This window comes from Pan troglodytes, chromosome 1 (assembly GCF_028858775.2).
Source record: "Pan troglodytes isolate AG18354 chromosome 1, NHGRI_mPanTro3-v2.0_pri, whole genome shotgun sequence".
Classification (NCBI taxonomy): domain Eukaryota; kingdom Metazoa; phylum Chordata; class Mammalia; order Primates; family Hominidae; genus Pan; species Pan troglodytes.
Genome location: NC_072398.2, coordinates 79,651,745 through 79,666,564, shown reverse-complemented (window position 1 = coordinate 79,666,564; position 14,820 = coordinate 79,651,745). Strand labels below are relative to the sequence as shown.

Here is a 14,820-nt window from a genome sequence, read left to right as displayed (position 1 = left end):
CTGAGAAAGTAATTTTTCTTCACTTGTGAGAGATAATTTCACTGGATGTAGAATTATAGGTTACAGGGCTTTTTTTTTTCTTTTACAATGCTTTAAATATCTCACTCTATTTTATTCTTTTTTGTATGGTTTCTGGCAAGAAATCTGCTGCAATTCTTGTCCTTAATCTCCCATCTGGTGGCTTTCAATATATTTTTGCCTTTGGTTTTTTGAAATTTGAATATGATATGCCCTGGTGTCGATTTTTCGTAATTATCCTGCTTGGTGTTCTCTGAGCTTTCTGGATCTGTTGTTTCCTGTCTATAATTAATTCTGAAATGTTCTTGTGCCATTATTAATTCAAATGTTTCTTCTGTCCCATTCACTCCTTCTTCTCTTTTGGTATTTCAACAATGTGTATGTTACATCTTTTGAAATTGTTCCACAGTTCTTGGGTGTTGTGTTCCTTTTTTAAATTCACTTATCTGTTTTATTTCAGTTAGGGAGTTTTCTGTTTCCCTATCTTCTAGCTTAGTGGATTTTTTCTTCTGTTATGCCATGTGTACTGATGATCCCATCAAAGGCATTCTTCACATTTAAGATAGTGTCTCTGACTTTTAGCATTTCCCTTTGATTCTTTCTTAGAGTTTCCATTTCTCTGCTTACATTCCCCTTCTGTTCATGCCTATTGTCTATATTTTTCCACTAGAACCCTTAAATATTAACCATAACTTCCTGGTTTGATAATTCCAATGTCTGTGTCATATCTGAGTTTGATTCTTATGCTTGCTTTATCTCTTCAGACTGTTTTTGTTTGTCTTTTAGCATATCTTGTAAATTTTTGTTGAAAGCTAGACATGATCAGATAATAGGAACTGAGGTAAATAGGCCTTAAGTGTGAGGTTTTGTTTTAATATGGCTAGGAGGTGGGTTGTATTTGATGTTTGCTGAAGTTGCACATGCCATAAGCTTCCAATTTCTCTAGTATCCGTTTTCCTTCCTATAGTATTTGGGCCTCCCTGTATTAGTCAGTGTTCACTAAAGGGACAGGACTAATAGGATAGATGTATATATGAAAGTTAGTTTATTAAAGAGTATTGGCTCACACAATCACAAGGTGAAGTCCCACAACAGGCCATCTGCAAACTGAGGAGCAAGGAAGCCAGTTCGAGTCCCAAAACCTCAAAAGCAGGGAAGCCAATATCAGTCTTCAGTCTGTGGCCGAAGGCCTAAGAGCCCCTGGCAAACCAATGGTGTAGGTCCAAGAATCCAAAAGCTGAAGAACTTGGAGTCTGATGTTCGAGGGCAGGAAGCATCCAGCATGGGAGAAAGATGAAGGCTGGAAGACTCAGCCAGTCTGGTCTTTCCACCTTCTTCTGCCTGCTTTTATTCTAGCTGCGATGGCAGCTGATTAGATTGTGCCCACCCAGATTGAGTGTGGGTCTGCCTCTCCCAGTCCTCTGACTCCAGTGTTAATTTCCTTTGGCTGCACCCTCACAGATACACCTAGGATCAATACTTTGCATCCTTCAGTCCAATCAAGTTGACACTCAATATTAACTATCACACTTCCTAAGGACTCCTCTTCAAGAGAGTCTGTTTTTCAGCTCCTTCAGCTATAATTCAGTTATGACAATAGAGCCCGATTGATATGGGGGTGAAGTATGAAGAGAATCATTCATTCTAGAATCTTATGATTAAATTTCAATTTTTTAGTTGGCCTGTGTCCCTGGGCTGTGACTTTTACAAGTGTTTCTTAGGTTCTCCCTCCATCCCAGTAGGTGAAACAGAAGGGCTCAAGAGGAAGCTAGAGTTGAAGAAACTGTCCTTCCCCTACAGAGGATAAGGGCGTGATAATGTATTTTTCCCTGGAGAGTAGGCCTTTGTTATGAGAATGTTCTAGGCCTACTTTTATAATGGTTACTTTCCCCCTCTATCTACAGAACATTTTCATGTCTCCCAACTGAAACTATGCACACTAAACACAAATTTCCCATTTTCCCTTCCCTTCAGCTCCTGGAAACCACCATCCTGCCTCCTAACAATGGAGTCTTTTGCATTTGCCATAATGTTTTTGAGGTTTCTCCATGTTATGGTATGTATCAGTATTTCATTCCTTTTTATCACAGAATAGAATTCATTGTATGAATATACCACATTTTATTTATCTACTCAGTAGCTGATAGACATTTGGGTTGTTTCTACCTTTGACTATTATAAATATTATTGCTATAAGAATGTGCATACAAGTCTGTGTCAACCTATGTGTTTATTTATATTGGTTAGATTTCTGTGCATAGAATTGTTGGTTTGTACGTAATTTTTAAGAAGCTAACAATCTGTTTTCAAAAGTAGCTGTACCGTGTTATGTTCCCATCAGCAATGTATGAGAATTCCAGTTTCTCTACAGCTGTTAATACTTGGTATTTTCCGCTTTTTTTGTTACAGCCATTCTAGTGAATGTATACTGCTATCTCATTGGCATTAATTTGCATTTCCCGAATGACAAATACTGTTAAGAACTTTTCATATTCAGATTGAACACCTCTTATCCAAAATGCTAGGAACCTAAGTATTTTGGATTTTTATTTTTCTCAGGTTTTTAAATGTTTGCAGAATACATACCACGTAAGTATTCCTAATCCAAAAATCTGAAATCCAAAATGCTCCAATGAGCATTTCCTTTTCATACAATTGTTGCTGGGCAGAATGACTGGGGGAACATTACAGATGTGGAAGTCCAATTCTCTTACCATCTGCTTGGAGTTTTTTTCCAAAGAAGTTTTTTTCTTTATGGCCCTAGGATCTGTCTCATCCTCATATATGAGTTCTGGCCTGTTGCTGGGGAAAATCACAGCTCTGTATATTTTTGGTTTTCTGTGGGGACAGTGAAACCAGCTTGCTTCTGTACTGCCACTTTAAAACCAGATGTCTGCCAAAAAATTTTTATTTTAATGGTAATAATTAGCATAAAATTTGCTTTTAGGACCATTGTAAGCCACAAAGATAACCATAGTAGCACAATTTGTAAATGGGGTTGATAGGGAGTGGCACATAAATAGAAATCCTAAAGGCTGAACATGTAAAATCACAACTACTTTTATGCCTGTCTTTATCTGGTCTAACATGGCAGTAAACCAAATATGTTTTGACAAAGTGACAGCAAAGTGTTATAATGATTGCCACTCCCTTTTGTCTTCTTTTTGAGGAAGCAGGAAAATGCAGAGCAGAACAAATAGTTCTGTTTCAGACTCTACCCCTTTCCCTGGTTCCAGGCTAAACAATACCCAGGTAACAAGCATAAATAAATAACATCACAAAGAATTATACAATACCCAAGCTGGCGCAATTAAAAAAAAAAGATGACATGAAAATTGTAGAGAAATTTTGTCAAGATAATGTGCTAATAGGGTAAGGAGTGAGTGAAAGGACAGAGGAGTCAAAGATGACTTATGGATTTTAGCTTGTGCAAATGAAAGAACGGCAGTTTACTGAGATCCAAGAGAACCAGCGTGGGTGACCGGAACTCGATAAGTTGTTTTTTGACTATGTTATGATTAATTAAGCAATCAAGTAAATATGGAACTAGGTAGTTGAATATGTAAGTTTAGAATTCAGATAATAAAGGACTAGATATATATAAATTTGAAAGTGATCAGCGTAGACATGGTTCATAAAGCCATGGGGCAGGGTGAAGACAGAGAGGAAATGTAGATGAGAAGAAAAAAAGAGAGAGATTGGAGAACTTAGCTTCAGGATTACACCTTAGGTTACACTTAAGTTTAGCTGTCAGGAAGAAGAGGAAGAACCAGCAAAGGAGATCCAGGAGTAACCAGTGAGGTAAAGAAAAAGAACCAGAAAGGGGTATGTTCCAGAAGCCATAGGAAGAACATGTTTCAATAAAAAATACTCAGCTATATCAAACCTGCTGTTGACAGGTGAAATACAAAGAGGATTAGGAATCACTGTTTTGACAGTAGTTTAAGTGGAATGATGGGGATTCTAAACTAAATAGGAGAAGAGAAAGTAGACAGCAGTACTGATAGTTCTTTTCAAGGAGTTTTACTCTAAAGGGGAAAAAAGAAATGGGGCAGGAGGTAGAATGGCACAGGAATTCAAGTAGAGGAGGATTTATCATGAAGCTAATGAAGTCTAAGTTTCAGGGCTTCTCACCTGTGCAGGCCACTTCTATGGCCCTGGGAGGGGTCCTAACAATGTATTTATGTGACATGTGAAAATAAGTTTTTAAAAAAATTTCCAAAAGTAAAACATTTTAACTAAAATAAGCCATTTTCTCCTTCCATTCCAACTTCTGTCCATCAAACATTCCCTCTTTGGTTGGCTGCAGACACTTCTGGATTCTGACTAAATGAGAGTTAAATTAGTAATATATTTAATTTGCATTTATGTTTTGTTTTAATTTTGAACAAAACATTATTTTCAAGTATAACAAAAATAATTAAATTGAATTAAAAATTATTTTCCTTTTTCTCTTAAATCCTGAAGAACTGGAATGACAAAATATGACCCATTCAAGTCTAAAGCACTATGAAAAGTACCAATAATTATACATTTCTAGTCATTAATTTATGAACTAATATAGTTATTTTTGGCTGTAGTCTACTTGTTTTTTTCATTTTTTGAAGAAATACATAATCAATGTGAAGCAAAATAGACTTCAGAAAGAATTGAAATGACAAAAAAAAAGAAACGCTATGAGATAGGAAGATGAATCAGCAAAATATGCACTCTTTTACAGTAGATACCTACTATATCCAAGAACAAAACCTCCTTATTACACAGGGTAAAACAGAATTCAAAAGGACATTGTATTTCTATTGGAATTCTTTAGACTTTTCTGAAATGTCAAGACAGCCATAATTTGATTAATATTAATCTGAAACAGCAGCAAGTCATCATGTCTGAAAAATATTGTATGGACACTACAATGTAACTACATCTTGATGCACACTAAATAGTAATGTATATGAAACTTCTCTTTATTTCCCAAGACCCCCTAAATGATTTTATATAAGCTGCTAGATTTTCATACAACCCTTTCCTAGTCTAATATACAAATATATGGTCATTCAGTCTCTCCTAGAAGAATGTGAATGACACAGAATCTGCCACTCTAATGGGGAGGCCATATTTTTTGGTTTATTCTGCTTCATAATACAGCAAGGACCTCCCTGACTACAAACATGGATCAGAGCCTCTCATCTTGGAAATATTGCCCCCAAGTTCACCTTTATTTTCGTTTTTGCTCTTTGCTGTCATCCTTCCTCAACGATTCTCCACACTTCTCACTTTTCATTCTCTACACATCTACACATAATTCTTTTTTTTTTTTTGGCATTAACAAAAGGCATTTAAAAGAGCATAAAGTGAATGTCCCTCCCTACCAGTGGGCATCAGAGAGAAAATGTGTTCCTGGGATCACAATTGCCACAATAGTTTCAAGTCTATTAAGACACTTGCATAGCTGACAAATCCCAGTTAAATGAATTTTGAAATTACCTCCACCTTACTTGTGGTGGGCTTCTTTTCAAAGGGACACCAGATACTGCCATCTGTATGACACATGTGGATTCTCAACAGTCTTAATCAACTTGTTGCTTTTGATGTCCCCTCCTTCTTCAGGACCAAATAGATGCATTCTTGAAACAATTTTAAACCAAGAACTGACTTTTTCCCATTTTTAGAATGTACTCATTATAAAACAAGGCTATTTTTGCGGTAGTCAGACAAAGGCACAGCCTCCTTCTTTTAGATGTATTTTTTAAACACTTCATGTTTTTAATAAGGAAAAAATGAAATCTATATTTCAACACTATTGGAATATATATAGGCAACATGGGTGGAATGGCTATTCCTTGCCTTATTACGCCATGGAATAAAAATACTCCCACTCATTTTCCCTCTTTAAATAATGTAAAGTTATGTATAGATAATTCAACACAAAACTATTTGCCAACTCAAAAAAGATTTTACAAAAGATATAATATCTTAATATGTGGTGTTTTATTCATATATTTTGCAGACCTGCTCAATTAATTGAAGTTTATATTGGGGGATTAATCAGACATAAGGAAGAAATAAAAAACTTACAATGAAGGGAGGCAATTATTAAATTGCTTCTGCTCAGCAGAAAATGTTTTCTTCAGGGTCTCAACCATGAATGCCTAAATTCTGGGCAGGGAAATCAGGAGTATAATAGAAATACTAATCAAAATTCACAGGACGTTCACACTGCTTTTTCTTTTAAAAAATGTTGTATTTGATACATACAAAAGAATATATTGGCATATAAATTTAAAAGTATAAAATAATAAAACTTACCTATCAAATTAAAAACATTACCAAAGTTCATGACCTACCTATTCCATCTCCCTGTCTTACCAAAAAAGGTAACCACTATCACAAATTTTAAGTATATTATTACATACCTTTAAAGAAAAAGTTTTATCCGTTATGTGTGTTATTCTTAACCAATATGTTGTTTGATTTACATACTTGATTTTGAGCTTTATTTTTGAAATGGTACAATACAACATAGACAGCTACTTGTTTTTTTCTCAACAGTTTAATTATTCTCTAAAATTTATAAATGCTACTGTATGCAATTATATTCATTTGTTTTTTGCCACTGTATAACATTCCACTATCACAAAATACCAAATTTTTTCTATTCATTTTCCTGTCTATTGACTAAATGAGAGTTAAATTAGTAATATATTTAATTTGCATTTATGTTTTGTTTTAATTTTCCTGTCTATTGACAGGAAAATGAATATTTGGGTTTTTTCAAGGCTCGTATGTTTTCATTTAAATTTTTTCTTTCATAATTGAGATTTTATTCAATCAGTACATAGCCATTATGGATAATTTGTAAACAAGTCCTAATGTAAGTTTTCTAAAGTATTAATTATTCCATTCTTTTCTAAACAGTAATTGTAGTGACTTTCCAACTTAAAGCTAGAGGCAAACTTTCCTTAAGAAAATATATCAGGCCCTAGTAATTTCAAATATTGATAAACTGTTAGGTTTAAAGCCCCACTAATTAACAATTTAGTATCATACTGCTATACTTCAAAATTTCCAAACTTTAACAATTCTGATATATGGAGAGCCAAAATGAGGGAGCATTTTTCTTTAGGAGCAATTCTATTTGTTTTTAAAGCAAGAACATGGAGATAGGCTTTAAGTAATTTAAAATATTCAGAGATATTAGTGGATAATTGTGACTCCTAATGGCCATTTTGTTAAATTCATAAGATACAAAAACTGCCCTTCCTAGCAGCCAATACAGTTAACACCCAAGACTGTCAAATCCTCCCTTATGTTGACATCTTCACATTTTAGGTTGTACAGAAAAATTGCAGGCATATCATTTCTTTTTTTAAAGAAAGTACATACATGCAGGTGTGCACTCACACATGCACACTTGTGCATACACACAACTTCCTTCTAAAATATGTGTTTTTAGAGCTATTTAAACAATCTTTTATTTACAACATAGGTAATAAAAATATTTATCCAGATTATAATGAAGAAGATACAGGAACCATAAGACTTGGTAACTATATTAATCAGATTTGATTTTTTTTCTCTCCTTAATTAAAGACTAGACCCTCCTCAGTTTTAGTTTCTCTACTTTCTGTAGGAAAGTTGTCTTTAGTTTCTTAGATGGCCATTTCAGCCTGTTTGCCTTTTGCTCCCCATTTTCCTTTGCAGTTTTTTGGCTGAAGATTTATCCTTTCTTCCTCCCTTTTCAGCTTAGTTTCAATTTTTGTAGGAAGTGGCTAGGAACCTTGCCGAACTATTCAAGAGCTCCTCCTTAACTCTCACTTAGCTAATGTGATCATCATCTTGAGTTTCCTGGCAGTGGTTTGTGGTGGGGAGCACAGATGCACTGTGCAACCCTTCACAAAGCCAGGTTGCATTGTTGCTGTATCTAAGTACCTCGCATAAGCCCAGTTTGTATACTCTTCATGTATAGTATTTTAAAATATAAACCACAAAATAAATAATCATTATTAATTAGTAAAGCTAATGACTGTTTGGTGCTGTGGTTTCAATGTTCCCTCCAAAACCCATATTGAAACTTAATCCCCAATGTGGCAGTTATTGAGAGATGGGGCCTGCACTCATGAAAAAATGTATCCATTAACAGATTAATGAGTTATCATGGGAGGGGAAATGGTGGCTTTATAATAAAAGAGAGATCTAAGTTAGCACATTATCATGCTCAGTCCTCTTGCTATGTGATACCCCACACGGCCTTGGAACTCTGAACTCTGAACTCTGTAGAGTTCCCACTGGAAAGAAGGCTTTCACCACATGCAGTCAAAAATGGTAAGAAATAAATCCCTTTTCTTTATAAATTACCCAGTTTTAGGTATTCTGTTATAAACAAAAGAAACTGGACTCAGACATCTGGATTTATCTAAATGCTTATCCTTTTATCTCATCCTCACTTCTTGTATGTGAGACCTTCCTATTAGGGTCTTGTTCGTTTCTCCTGGATAATCCATTGCTGGCATGGACTTTTTCCATTTTTAAAATCTGTGACTGTTTTTATTCTAGTTCTTAACAGATCACTCTTCTGGGTACACAATTTTAGGTAGGAAGTTATTTTCCTTCAGTAATTTCATTACTGTTGCCTTCTAGCTTCCATTGTTGCTCTTGAGAAATGGCTGTTAGCTAACTGATTCTTTTTTTATATATGATGTCTTTTCTCTCTGGCTGCTTTTATGATCTTCTCCTTGTCCTAAGTTAATTGTAATTTAACTATTATGTGTCTAGTAGTTTTTAGATATCTGGCTTGGGATACACTCTGATTCCTGTATCTGTGGATTCATGTTTTTCATCAGTTTTGCTAAATTCTCATTCTTAACATAGAATATTGCTTCTCCTCCATTCTATCTATTCATTCCTTCTGAGGCTATAAGATCTTCTCATTCTGTTCACCTTATATCTTAACCTCTTCTTATATTTTTTAATCTCCTATCTCATTGCTACATACAGTAAGTCCTCACTTAACATCATTAACAGGTTCTTGGAAACTGCAACTTTAAGAAAAATGATGTACTGTATAATCAAACCAATTTTACCATAGGCTAATTGATACAAACAAGAGTTAAGTTCCTATAGCATACAGTATATCATTTCACTTAAAGATGCGGTTTCTAAGAACCTATCCATGACATTGAGGAATCACTATACTAGGTAATTTCTTCAGTTTTACTTTCCACTTCACTAATTTTATCTTTAACTGTATTTAATCTGCTGTTTAACCTAGCCATTGAGCTTTTTAAAGTGTTTTAGTGCTAAATTTAATAAATATACAAAAAAGAACATAAATATGTAATTATATAGTAAATATACATGTACAATATTCCAAGTCAACAACACAAGTACCATAGAAATCTGTGTGCCCCTTCTTAAGTATACCTTTCTTCATCTTTCTAGAAATAAACATTTGCTAGACTTTTATGATAATTGTTTTATATTTTTGTCACCTATATATAAATATTTAGACAATAGTTTGAACAAATTGTATTGATAGATTCTTTTGTGTCTTAGTTCTTTTGTGTCTTTCTGTTTTATTTAAGATTGACTAAAATTATTGCTTGTGGTTCTGGCTTATTCATTTTCATTCCTGTATAGTCATATTTTAAGTACTCACTAGTCACAAGCATCTAGTGGCTACCATATTGAAAAGTGCTGCTCCAACCAAAGGCTGGGGCAAAAGTAATTTTTGTTTTTTGGGGTTTTTTTTTTGCCGTTTAAAAGTATGGCCAAAATCGCAATTACTTTTGCACCAACCTATAAATATAAATAGGAGGTGAATTGCTCGGTCATAGGAAATGCATATATTTGACTTTAAAGGATAATGCCAACATGTTATTCAAAGGGATTGTACCAATTTACATTCCCACCAGCAATTTATGAGATCTTATCCATGGAATTTTAACTTCAACATTTCTGTTTTTTTAAATGTTTACCAGTTTCTTATAAATGATATAAATGAACAATTTGATAAAAAGGCACACAGGGGAAATCTAGAAGGGTCCTGAGTGCAGGAGCTCCTGTCCCCATGGAGTTGGGGTAGGCACTCTACTGGCACAGAGATGTGTTCACCAATTTGGAAGCTTCCCAACATTTCTATTTTTAAATTCTAAAATATCTCTTTAGGTTCTTTTTCAAGTCAGTCTTGTCATATTGTTACTTTCTTGGTACTTGCTCATTTCTGTGATTTCATCTTTTGTATCTAAATTTTATACATATTTATTTTATACTGTATATCTCTTATAATTCCAATATCTGAAATCATTAGACTCTTAATCTGTTTGTTGTTCTGCTGACTCTTACTTGCAGTTGCTTATTTATTTATGTCTTTGGTGATTTTTAATAATCTTTAATTTTTAATAATTAATTTCTAATAGTAAATATTTTACATATTTATTTGATCTGAGAGTAATAGTCCACCAAACGTCCTATTAACTTCTTATACTCTACTGTGGTTTCTTGGGGGTTGTAAGAGGATAAAAATCATGCATATGGGATTGCAGTTGACAAATATTAAAATAATTATTCATTCTCGTTTGTACAGCAGTGAGTAAAAAATAAAATAAAATAAAAAGGGCAATAATTATTTATTATGCTTTTTTATTTCTCCAAATTTCCTACCATAAACACATAATGCTTTTAAAACTATGAAATAATAAAATAATCATGGAACCAGAATATTTGCCAAACACAAAATCAAGTAGCAAAATTTTATTTGCATTATGAAATAGGATTTTAGGTCACTTCCTAAGAGGCTAGTTATTCAAAATTAAGGTGTCCCCTTCTTTGTGCTTTCCTATTCCACACTGTGGATAACTCTATCAATGCAGAGGCTTAAGAGGAAATGATTTCTCGAGATGATTTTTGAAATATTGCTTCTGATAGAAGCTAGAATTTCTACCCATCTGGGAGCACCTTAGCCCCGGTCCAGAATCCCTGGCTCAATGCTGGAATCCTTTCATCATTAGACATAACCATGTCTTGTTATTAAAATGGATATAGAGACATGACTTACGGGTAAGCATATTTAGGTATGGTATTTATACCTAAGGAAAGGAGCCCAAAATGCAGAGAAAATAGCAGGGTGAGGAGCACAGAATAAAAAAGAAAAAACTATAACTGGGAGTTAATTACAAGGGTTGGAGATAAAAACAGACCTTGAGGCCTATTGTTGGTTACTTGGATAATTTCCCACTATGGCTATTCTCTGGGATATGGCCTTTTACTTAGTCAAGCATAAGACACAAGCAAGAATTTCCAGGTAGCTGTTTTCTCCAAGTGCTCGATCCTAGAGATTAGTACTGACCTAGAATTTAAGGTCCATCTTTGTCAACCCTCCCAGAACATCAGAAGTCTTCCATGGTTTTTGGCATCCTGTGGGGAATAATGGTCAAGTTACGCAGTTTGAAATTAGGAAAAAAAAAAAAAAAAAAAAAAAAGGAAGAGGCGGAGGGGAGGCAGGAGCAGATAGAACTATATCAAACAGATGAGCAAACTTAGAGGTTTTAAATATTTAAATATTAAATAGTTTTTGTTAACTTTTCAGCATTTGGGACAGCACTTGGGCCTGTGATTCCTCTGAAAGACTTTTCTGGAGGGTAAGATTTTCCTTTGGAAAGGGTTGTTACCCCCTTTTATTTACTTATTTTAAAGGAAGACAATTCGATAATAAACTATTTCAGTGGGTGATTTGTAGCGGTCAGTACCGTTTACTGAAGACGTTTAAAACGTCACAGACAGCAGCCAACGCCCTTCCCAATACCTGATGTGTGAATTTCCTTCATCTTGTGGTTTGGCGTGGGTTTTGGAGGAGGAGTTTCAGAAAACGGTCAACATCGGCACAGTTAGGGCTTTATAAACAGGCTATCCAGAGTTCGACTCCTCCTCCTGCACTGGCTAGTCTTGAGAGCCTCTTCCCGGGAAAAACTCGGGTGGAAACACTATCCGAGGGGAGTGAGCCGCAGAATCACGTAGGGGCTGCAGCGCCCGCCGCCGGCTAGCCGGTAATGCGCAGGCACAGGGAGGGGCGCGCGCGGAGAAGGGGTAGGTACGGCGGGCTTGCAGCAGGCAAGGCAACCTGCTTCCAGTCTTCAGCCGCACGCCCAGAAGGAGGGAGTCGCTGGCCGGGAGATCGGGCTCCAGGTTTTCTGTCTCACTCCACGCGCACAAATTGGACCCCAAGACACCTCACTCCTTTGCCACTTACCCACCCATCGTGGGACATACTCAGCACACCCATCTGACGGCTGCTCTTGCCCTGCCTGGCATTGTTTTCTGAGCTCTGCTTTCTGAGCAAGGCCTACTCCCCCAACCCTTCCCCACTGCGGTTAATATCTTACAAACTTGATAGTGGAACTGGGGCCAAAGTGACCATTAATTTGCCGGGTAGGGTGGGAATCAGAATCCTGGTTTATCCGCTTCATAGATGTGTAATCTTGGCAGGTTATTTAAACTTTCTAAGCTACTTTTTGAAACGTAAACACACATTGTAGAATGTTAATTTAGCAACCTCAGATCAGTCCTGTTTTCGTTATTTCCACTGCCTTAAGTCATAAAAGGGCTTCCTTACCTACTACACCAGCCAATTGCAATGGCAATCCAGCTAGCAATTTTAGGTAGTATCTTCCCATACAATTCATCATATCCATCTTTGCCAGATTAAATTTCTTAAAAATAAGCTTAGTCATTACTCCCCATCCCCATCTCCAATTAATAATCATTACAAAATGACTCACGCTGTCTTCCCAACTCTATCTCATCCTACTCTTCTACACATATTCCTTGTTGACTGTACCCATCTCCTGCACTTTCTGGCATTCATATCTTCACTTGTGGCCCTTTCTCCACTACACAGTTCCCCTTTCCACATTTCTGTTAAAATCCTACCCATCCTGCATGGTCAACTTAAATGCCATCTTCAGGAAGCCACTCCTGATTTTCCCAGTGTCCTCATTCTCTCTTCCAGACCGAAGCCTTTTGTTATGATACCTATCTTGTATTGCAGTTGTGTACCTCTGTTATCCTTTCTGCTTATCTTTTCCAATTATACATCTTAGGGTCCTTGAGGGAAAGAACCACGACTTTTTCATCTCTGTATCCTCACAGGTGCTTTCCAAAATATGAACTAAAAATAAGGGGAGGATTTAGAAAGCTGCTGATCATTTTCATTTTGATTGAAACATTCAAAGTTTCTTTTGAGAGTGCAATGTTGAAATTGGTAGCTACAAATTAGTTGTAAATGGAGAGCAAGGGGAAGGAAACTCATTTCTTAAATCCCTGCTCAGTACTTGCAATGTGACAGGTGCTTTCACTTATGTTTGCTCATTTCTTCACAATTCTGTGAGGTGGTATACCATTTACAGATGAGAAAACTGAGGCTCAATAGAGTGACTCTGCTAACGTATCACAGCTTTGAGTGGCAAACCTAACATTTTGAACCCCCTTCTGTAGTATTACTTACTGAAAAAAGTAGAGGAACTAGTATTCCTACAAGGTCCTTTTCAAGAATCAAAGGAGATGATGTTAATAAATGCCCTTCCTAAAGTATTATAAATATAAGGTATTAATTATGGGGAATATGACATAATAGGTAAAACAAATAGATATCATACCATTTCTATCATTTAAGCACAACAGTACCTTGAATAAGGCATCCAGTGGACTAGAGATCAACAGGCATTTTAATCTTAATATTTTACACTGATGTGCTTTTTTTTTTCTGAGACAGTCTCTCTATCCCACGCAGGAGTGCAGTGGTATGATATCAGCACACTGCAACCTCCGCCTCCCAGGTTCAAGCGATTCAGCCTCCCAAATAGCTGGGCTAATTTTTGTATTTTTTCTAGAGACGGGGTTTCGCCATGTTGGCCAGGCTGATCTCGACCTCCCGCCCTCAGGTGACCCACCCGCCTTGGCCTCCCAAAGTGCTGAGATTCCGTGAGCCACCGCAGTCTGATGTGCTTTTTAAAAATGACAACTCCAATTTTGTAGGCTGCATTTAAAAATACAGTAAGAATAAGGCTGGGCAAGGTGGCTCATGCCTGTAATCCCAATAATTTGGGAGGCAAAGGTAGGAGGATCGCTTGAGGTCAGTTCAAGACCAGCCTGGACAACATAGTGAGACCCCATCTCTACAAAATAACAATTCACTGGGTGTGTTGGTACCCGCCTGTGATTTCCAGCTACTTAGGAGGCTGAGGCAGGAAGACTGCTTGAGCCCAGGAGTTCAAGGCTGCAGTGAGCTGTGGTTGTGCCACTTTACTCCAGCCTAGGAACACTGACTCTTTAAAATAAAAATTTTAAAAGATGAGCATTTAACTATTGTATTGGCAGGTGGCTGAGTCCATCACATACCATTTATATAATTAAATGTTCACATGACACCAGAATCTGTTTTGCAACAAAAAACAAAAATAAGACATGGTCCCTGGTCTGAAGGCTTCCAATCTGAAAGGTAATAAGACACAGGCAATGAAACTATAGGGCTATAAAACTATATTTTAAAAAATTTTTGGCCGGGCGCAGTGGCTCATGCCTGTAATCCCAGCACTTTGGGAGGCCGAGGCGGGCGGATCACGAGGTCAGGAGATCGAGACCATCCTGGCTAACACCGTGAAACCCCATCTCTACTAAAAGTACAAAACATTAGCCGGGCGTGGTGGCAGGTGCCTGTAGTCCCAGCTACTCGGGAAGCTGAGGCAGGAGAATGGCGTGAACCCAGGAGGCAGAGTTTGCAGTGAGCCGAGATTGCCACTGCACTGCAGCCTG

General features: G+C 36.5%; 1 long non-coding RNA gene across 1 annotated transcript; it reads right to left on the bottom strand.

Annotated features, from left to right (window-relative positions):
• Nucleotides 1-2,540: 2,540 nt before the first annotated feature.
• LOC134808591 (uncharacterized) lies at nt 2,541-12,063 on the bottom strand. Its single transcript, XR_010151877.1, has 4 exons — nt 11,816-12,063; nt 11,211-11,427; nt 6,091-6,171; nt 2,541-4,344 (listed from the first exon to the last, which is right to left on the bottom strand). It is a non-coding gene; the product is annotated as an uncharacterized LOC134808591 (long non-coding RNA).
• Between the last annotated feature and the right edge of the window lie 2,757 nt (nt 12,064-14,820).